This window comes from Bidens hawaiensis, unplaced genomic scaffold, assembly GCF_021521415.1.
Source record: "Bidens hawaiensis isolate Kalapana, Puna unplaced genomic scaffold, B.hawaiensis_p1.1 tig00000458_1, whole genome shotgun sequence".
Classification (NCBI taxonomy): domain Eukaryota; kingdom Viridiplantae; phylum Streptophyta; class Magnoliopsida; order Asterales; family Asteraceae; genus Bidens; species Bidens hawaiensis.
In genome coordinates, this window is record NW_027491030.1 from 439,014 (window position 1) to 448,320 (window position 9,307).

Here is a 9,307-nt window from a genome sequence, read left to right on the forward strand (position 1 = left end):
GTCCCGGGGCGCGAGCACCACTACCAACACCCATCTTATCAACTTTCTCTCTGCCACACGTCACAATATTATTGGCTGGCGCCCCCACTCGCGCCCCCTCTCGCGCCCCCCACACCCCTCAGCCTAAAGCCAGAATAGCCATTGATGGTGAAGGTCCACCGATGTAAGTGGTGTAAGAATCATTATGTTTGAAAATGAAGTTTGATGTGCCAACACTTTATCTTCATTTTACATACCCCAACTCAAAAAAAAACTTTATCTTTTAACACATGATCTTTCTCATCAAATAAAGTTGAAATTAATTCAAATACTGTAGTCCAAATGACTATAAATTCTTTCCAAATTCGTTTATATTACTTTCTCTCATTTATCTTCTACATTTAAATATAAAAATCACACCCTACTTTGTTAGTGTTCTTGAAAAGTGAGTGTTTTCCGATGTGACAGTTCACGGCTTATCATCATTTTGGCTGTCTTTAGGTTTCACCATTATATAATGTGGTTAGTGACAAGTTTGCGAAGTTTATGATACGTGGAAGAAGGGTGTGTAGATAGTGAAAAGGAATGTGTTATAAACACGAACGCATTAGATTAAGCTTTTTATATGTAGTAAAATAAGCTCGCTTACGCTTAGAAAATGCCAAACAAAAAAAGGGATGTTTCTACGAAATATTTAACTTTCCCTTATAGTTTTATGTTTTTATTAGCAACTATATGATACATTTAACCATGTATATATGGCTGTTATTATTATTAAAATAAATGCATTATTCACAATAAAGTTGGTACGTCACAAAAAATCTTTCTTGGATCCATGGACTATTGTTTATATATCTCCCAATCAATTTGTCTTTTGACATGATATATAATCATTTAAGTTGCTTTGCGGCTGAGACTTTTCCAATCCTTTATTTTAAATGATACTACCATTTAATCAAAGTGTTGGAGGTGACATGTGGATAACTCTCAATAAAACATGATTTTTCATTGGAGAACAAACCCTCACCATTCACCTTCAAATATCCCAAAACCATTAATAATCCAAGCACCTTTAACTTGTTACTTTCAAAATGGATGATTTTGTTTGGTCTTGGACCCAAAATAGTGATGCTGATCAGTACAACAACTGGGATCATTCTTTGGTGTCTCCAAGTGAGAATCAGTTCAGTGATTCTGATCGCTGTGGCGGTGAAGGTAGCGTCGGTGGCAATGGTGGCGTTGACGGTGCAATGGATGATGGTAAAGTGGGAAGTGCTTCCAAGAACCATAGTGAAGCCGAAAAGAGACGTAGAGATAGGATCAATGCACATCTTGCTACTCTAAGAAAACTAATCTCCAGTTCCGAAAAGGCTAGTATCTTCTTTATTTTGGTTGCTAGCTTAAATATATTTTGAATAACATGATACAAGATTTTGCAAATGTCTTAAAGCTATATAAAAAATTATAGAATTATGCAATGAGAAGAGACATCACTAAGTTCCTCACCTTTTAATTAGTTACCAAGCACATTTTTTTGATTGACAAATTCACTCCTAGCTGGTTAATAACTCATGTTAGATCCGTGTTTCCTAGAGGCATCACTGCGGTTAAGAAGTTAAGAAGTTACTTTTCAGGTTTAAGATTTCTTAAGAAATTTTTTTAAAGGCTCTAACTTTAGAATCTGCCTTAGGGGATAAAAACAAGTGCAGTCGGAAACAAAGGAACTAAGCAAAGTCTTTAAAATTCCAACACATTTGGATGAAGTAATTATCGACCATGATTTGAACACGACGGACCCTACTAACGACGTTTTAATCAGGGCTTCCGTTTGTTGTGAAGATCGGGCAGAACTATTTTCAGAGATCGCTCCCTCAAAAGCCTAAGGTTAACCATGGTCCAAGCAGATATGACCTGCTTGGGTGGCAGGATTGTATGCAACTTCATCCTTCGTGTCACGACTAGCACGAGTAAGAACGAAATCACAACGCTGAAAGAGTCTCTTAAAGTATTATTGGGTAGAATTGTTTCATCGTCTTCTTGGACATTATCGTCACACTATCGAATCAAAAGTAAGCGCCAAAGGTTCTTCTGTTCATCTAATTACGACACTAGCGGGTGTGGATAGAGACTTCACTAAGCATCATCATAAGCATTGCAAAATATAGACATTATTTATGAATTTGCTATAGTAATCACAATAACTTTTTTTTGTCTTCATTGTTAGGTCTGTTGCAAGTGTTTTGCAGTTTATTATTTCTTGTCTTTATTTCCCAGAGGTTTATGTAATGATTGAGACACGTCTGTGACAATTTATTTATATTGTAGCAGTCAAACTGTTATATTTTGCTCTGGTGGTTATTTCACATGTCCAATATGATCGACGTTGAAGGGACCGATTAAATAAATATAGAGAGAAATGTGTTCCTAATTAACTGAAACTAGCCAGTTAGGGTAAGAAGGGTGTCGAACCACGAAGAATTTGTGCTAAGAGTTTAAAGTCAATCGATTAAGAATGTGTGCTAAGAGTTAGGGTAAGAATTCCGTGTTTCTTCTGTGGGTAAGAATTAACTGAAACTAGCTAGTTAGGGTATCGAACCACGAAGAATTTGTGCTAAGAGTTTAATTTCAATCGATTTAAGAATGTGTGCTAAGAGTTAGGGTAAGAATTCCGTGTTTCTTCATTGGTGTCATCCGTGGGAGAATCTGGAAACACGGATCTAATCGTGTTAGAGTTAGATCTATGTTTGATGGATTTAAGCTAAAATTAGTGAGGAATCAAGCTAGATCCTGATCTGATTCTTGCAAAACAAACCACCGTGAGCTCGTTAGGGGAAGGACAAGACGGGGGTCTTCCCGTAACCACCCTACGGCGTGTGAATAAGTATTGTTCTAATAGAGAGAGTAAATACAAAGTGATTGATGTAATATGAAAATTGTGAATGGATATCTCATGATGATGGATAGAGTATTTATAGTCGAGGATGGGGAAGTATAAGTGGTCGAGTTGTCGCAATCTGAAAGATGTTTCCTTCTACCTGAGTGGGCACGTGGTCGCTTTTGATAGGAGACGACAGCTGGCCATGTGCATGATCATAACAAAATGTCCAGCTGGCTTTTCTTGATTGGTTGTGTCATCTCGTGCTCTTCATAGGGAGGTAAATGTCACTATTAGGAAATATTTACCCAAATCTTCTAGAAGACATTTGTTATAACTGCCTTTCTTTAATAAATGTGAAGTCCCTCTTTTGTCCTTCCGCGTGCGGGAAGCTTCCGTAACTGCGGATGAAATTATGATCCTTGGATGGGTATTTTGGACTTCTATTCTTTGGTAAAAAATTCATGCGGGCATTATGGATTGACAAGGTTAGAGACTTGAAGAAGAAGAATACTAAGATTTAGGAGAAATAATTAACTCAAAACAATTTGCTATATTTTTTTCATGATACGATACTTATTATATAATCAAACAAAACACTAAACACCCATTTCTACTAATCATAAAAGACCTAACAAGTACCCAAACTAAAAAAAATAATAACCAAACATATATAAAATAAATAATATCGTATAAATACCCCCCCCCCCCCCTTAATCAACTTTTTTCCCTCAAAAAGCGATTTAAGTAACATTGTCTTCATCCTCTTATGTTGCTTGTTTTTCACCCTCCACCTCGAGTATGTAAAGCTGTTTTTTCTTACACTTGTGCCCAGAAAATACTTTTCTGTACACCAGAAACATTCCCCTTTTGCTCTTTTTAACTCGAGTTCATCACCCGTCAAATGCCTAGAGCTAAAAAAATCCCAATTTAGAAATCGGCGACTCGATGGCTCCATATATGGGAGTTGGCAGCAATGAAAGTTTTGAAGCGTTAATTGGAGGAACAATTATTTCTTGAGAGTCACCGGTGGGGATTACTACACCCCTTAAATTGTTGTTGTTTTGTATTCACGCCAACCCATATGCCTCATGTAGGGTACGTGGCTTAAACATTTTGACAGGTCCACTGACCTCATTTTTATTGGCCCTTAAGGTATAAAGTGATAGCTTGCGTTTCAATAATGCTTACCTTGTTCAACAGGGCGTTGAATGAATTGTTGTAGTCGAGTAGAGAATCAACATGGGTTAAGGACGCGATTTCTTCCAACGGGTCTTCAAACATGTTATCAGAAAACCGACTTGAGATAGCCCTAACATACTCTTCCCATGGGAGTTCTGCTCCAGTAGCTTTTCAGGTCTTCATGTAAGATCGCTGCCACTGAATAGCATCGCCTTCAAGGTGGATGACAGCATGCCGGAGTTTTAAGTTATCCAGTGTCTTATCGATTGCAAAAAATAATGCTCACAACGATACAACCACCCTTGTGCGTCTTCCCTATTGAACTTGGGAAAGTCGACCTTCCCGATCCTCATCTATTTGCTACTAGAAGCATCAATGGCCTTACCATAACCGAACATGTTGGATATGTTATCAGTCGCCACCTTCAAGATTTGCTCTTGTTGCTTCATCAACTGTTCTTATTGTTTCATCATAGTTACTAAGGTTTCCTGGATATCAGTGATGGCTCTGTCATGGTCCTTGATCGCCTTGTCAACCTCTTGATTACGTATGTTTGTCATGGCGGCTACGGATTGACTGGTTGCTCTGATACCCTTGATAGGGTTAGAGACTTGAAGAAGAAGAATACTAAGATTTAGGAGAAAAAATTAACTTAAAACAATCTGCTATATTTTATTCATGATACGATACTAATTATATAATCAAACAAAATACTAAATAACCCTTTCTACTAACCATAAAAGACCTAACACGTAGCCAAACTTAAACATAATAACCAAACATATAAAAAATAAATAATATCGTATCATGGATGGTCCGCGGGTAACTCCTGCGGGTACCCTGGGTGACCTGCGGGTGTCTTTATAATTGGTTTCCTGTCTTTTTATTACCCTACCTCTATATTCATGTTCTTTCGTTATGTAAAAGAACTTCCTACCAAACCGTTCACAAACAATTCACTTAGCGTTCGGTTTCTTTACATGCCTAGCATTAATGAACAAGAACAAACTACACCATAAACATTAGTATGTATGTGTTCTTTAATGTTCATCAATAACAAAACTCAGTTCTCCTTTATCCTTGAAACTTACGACCTAGAGAAAAGAAGAACAAGAAAGACTATTATAAAAACTCCAATCCTTCTACTTTGCAATATTTCATCGTTTTATGCCCAAAGATTGGAGACATCCAAGTGCACCGTTTAGTATATAGTATTGGGTATACGAGTATAGGCACACTAATTTACAATAGGATTTGTAATTATGTATTTTCTTTATTTAGTGTCATTATCATAACAATGATTAAGAGTACAAAACCTCTTTTGACATAAAAAATCCTTTTTAAAAGATACTTTTTTTTAACAAAGAACAATAATGGCTAAAAGATTTGATTGCTACTAAAAGTTACTAAGACGACAAAAGTTCTCTAGTGAGGTAGATATTGGATGAGTCATGCCTAATACTAGGACAATGATATTGGATTAACAAATTGCATAACCCGCCTCTAGAATGATCTTTGATTTAAATTACCCAACCGTATAGTTCGTAGATTTTTAAATTGGGCATTTATAATGAGATAATAATCCGCGCAAGTCTGAAGCCTAAAACTCTGATAAAGACTCGTTTATAAACGCTTACATTGATTCAATCTTCACAAAACCTTTTTTTTTCCAGTTAATTGAAAAGCGTAAACAACATAAATTAACCACCTTGTAATCATAAAATATGAATTTCATCTCTAGTTCCTTGACTTCCTTCAATGCTTAGCTACTTAATTATTGGGCCTTTTGGGTTTGTGGAGACTTGGGCTCGGATTGAGACTGGTTTTGACTCAATTTACTTGAAGATTATTTGGAAGATAGAAGACATGATAGTTTTTCTTTTTTTTTTTCAAGCATTGCTGCCTTGGATCTTTTTATTATGACCCGTTTATGTTTTCTTGTTTTTTAAGCTGGAAACCCTAATCTTAAGTCGTTTATCTTTATATTTGTATTCACTCATCATGAGAGTTGAAAAACAATAATAAATTCGGGGTTGGAACCCGTAAACATAGGTCATTTTTGACTAAACGACATAAATCCTTGTATCTCATATCCCTGCCACAACGTGCGGATTTAATAACATTAATGTACATTAACATACTTTTACATTAAAACATATTTACTTTATGTCTACCTGTAAACATTAAACTATCATTAAATATATATTTATGTTATTAAATTCTTAGAAACACTTACTAACACACTTGTATATTTTTTTGAACGATTAAATAGTACACTCTTTAAAAATTAAAACCTTAATATCTTAATATATAACATAATCATGTTAACACCTCCATCAAAATAAGCATGACTCAGACACTTGTATATATACCTTTACTTTGATTCCTCGTCCTTTTCTTGATAATTCTCTCTCTTACATTTATATATTTTCAACTTATTTGTTCTGTCTTACTTATTACTGTATATGCCTGACGAAATTATGGGTTCCACCTTATTCACCCATCCAGTTTAGCTGTTTATATTAATAATATTATATGGTGGGCCCATTACAGAACCATCGTACTATCCTTGAAAGGAATTATCGTAATGTCCACGACTATCCTTAAGGGAACTATTGTACGTCCAGTATCATATTCATCCATGAGAGGATATAGCAAATTACTATGACACTGTACTAACTTATAAAAGCTTTTACGGTTTACCCTTTCATTCGGTGAACACATTATTTCCTTAACGAACAAACACGAACAATATCCTAACCTCTAATGATAAGTATATTTACCTATTGAAATACCTTTGTAAAATGCAAGAAGGTTTGATTCAAAATGAAGCATTAGATTCCATCCAACAAAAAGCGTCACTCGTTGTTTGATCTAGTAAAGGAAACATTTTCACCGGAAGAACACAAGATACGCGGTTACTGCAAATTTTTGCTTTTCATGAGTTTTTCTTCGTTTATCGTTATATATATATATATATATATATATATTTGAAGGAAATATATTTTCTTTGTAATATTAATTGAACATTTAATAATTACGCATTCAGGATATAGTCATGATCCAGAAATATGTTACATGATAAAATTCAAAATATAAACATGATATAGAAAAACTTTACATAAGAGCATACGGAGTCGATCATGGATGAACCGCGAAGAACCATTTTATTGTCAAGATAGTTGTAATATTATATTTTATAGAAAAAGTTGAATAATAAAAATAAATATGTAATGCATTTGTAAATTTTAAAAATATATCAAACGAGAAAAAGTGGGACAACATGGGTCGACACTTTTACTTATGCGTTTGACATGGCATACAGAAAAAACTACGGATCACAAGACCATTACTTGTGCTATAAAAAAATACTTTTTAAACACGTAACAAATGTTAGTCACTATCAAGCAAGATTATAAAGATGTTAGTATATTGACCGGTAAATTGACTCCAATATAAAAAAGCAAAAAGTCACACAAAGTTATATAACTAGGCTCAGGCTAGTCACACTTTACACACTTGACACGATTTGTATATTTTTTATTTATCGGTACTAGACACTGGAAGTGGATAAATCGGGTATTTTTATGAACCGAAACCTGGTTGGAATCGCTTTCGGGTATGATTGGGTATTTTGCCGGCTATTAGCCAGGCCAACTCTGGGTTTTGGCTAGGTCGGGTTCGGGTTTTGATCAAGTAGAAGTGGATATGGTTCCAGTAGGTTTGATAGGATTTTTCTGAGTAGCTAATCAACCTGATTCCTACTCGCGGTCGGGTAGAAACGGAACCTGTTCAGGCCTGGCACGCCAGGTAACATCCGGAACCTGATTTTTTGTCTACCTCTAATTGATGGTACTATATAAATTTATTTATTTTTATATATCTACACTTCATACAAATAAGTTTTGAATTTTAAGAGTTTATAACTTTTGATATGTATGGTATCGGTACAACAGTTGATTTAACGAGCCAAAACAATTAAAAACAAACTTGATGCGTATCCGTATTAACCAGTCGCGAATCACGAGCCACCCACTAGTAAATATATACGCATATAAAACAAAATTTACATAGGAAAAATAAATCAAAATTCACAATTTAAAACCTTTATCACCGGATTATGAGTTCATGTTCACATGGTCGAATCTTTCTCATTGGACGAGCCAAAACAATTAAAATAATAAAACTAAGCATAAAAAAAAAAGTATTAGACGGTTGTCATACCGGTGAGTCGACTCGTACTTCTGTCCTGCAAATAGGACAACTCGAGTGGGCCATCAGCCTCTTGTCAACACATTCACAATGATAACGATGACAACAAACAGGCAACACCTTTACTTTGTCACCTTCTTCAAACCCTCCAAGACAAATGCTGCATTCCAACGTTGTTGTTTCATTCGAATTAACCTGTCGGTGTATCGTGATCGGTAGGCTGTTGATCATGCTAGCATTGAGTCCTTGTAGTAGTTGAGAAGACGGTGGAGACGTGTGGTAAATTGAGGAGTTGGTGGTGGAAGACCGGGTGGTTTCGGTGCAACGGTAGTATAGGAAGAATAATATGGTGATTAGGAGAACAATGGAAAAGAGTACGAGGATGTAGAGGCGTGTGTTGCCGTGGATTTGGAAGTTGTCGTCGTCGAGGTCGTCGTCTTGCCAATGGAATGTTTGAGAGTCGTTGGAGGACATTGTTATTGTTTAACAACGCTACTACTGCGACATACGCCTTTTTAAAATAATAATAATAAAAATAATGGTGTTACGATGGATATGATGTGAATGTGATTGGATCTGTAGAAAGCTTTGTAGTTAAAGGGAATGAGCTAGTTGGAAAAAGGGGAAATATATTTTTTATTTTGGAGTTGGATACTTGTATAATTGTATTTACCTGTCAAGATTTTTATTTCCTTATTTTTTTAAGGCATATGTTCAATAAATTAAAATAATCAATATGATCCAGCTTCTTGAAATAGTTTATAATTATATATTTGTTTTATGTTTTATGTACCAACTTGTTAATTGAAATTTGAATTATAATGGCTAACGCGCGCCACAAGAATTTGACTTTGTGCCCCCTTCGTCTATATGGATAACAAATGCCATCATTATTTGGTGTTCATTAAACTTTTATCGGTCAAACGTTATAGCTATGATTGATTTGGTGAAGAGATGAGACTTATTTTACGTCTGAGTGAAAAGTTGTGACGACAACTAGATACTATCTAAAATACTTTTTGTTTATTTTGTTTTTTTATATTCAATGAAATAAAAGGC

The 9,307-nt window shown here is 35.2% G+C and overlaps 2 pseudogenes; one reads left to right on the forward strand and one right to left on the reverse strand.

Annotated features, from left to right (window-relative positions):
* Positions 1-774: 774 nt before the first annotated feature.
* Positions 775-2,525, forward strand: LOC143625140 (transcription factor bHLH51-like; annotated as a pseudogene).
* A 5,453-nt stretch (positions 2,526-7,978) lies between these two features.
* On the reverse strand, positions 7,979-8,724 carry LOC143626162 (RING-H2 finger protein ATL66 pseudogene; annotated as a pseudogene).
* Positions 8,725-9,307: the final 583 nt, after the last annotated feature.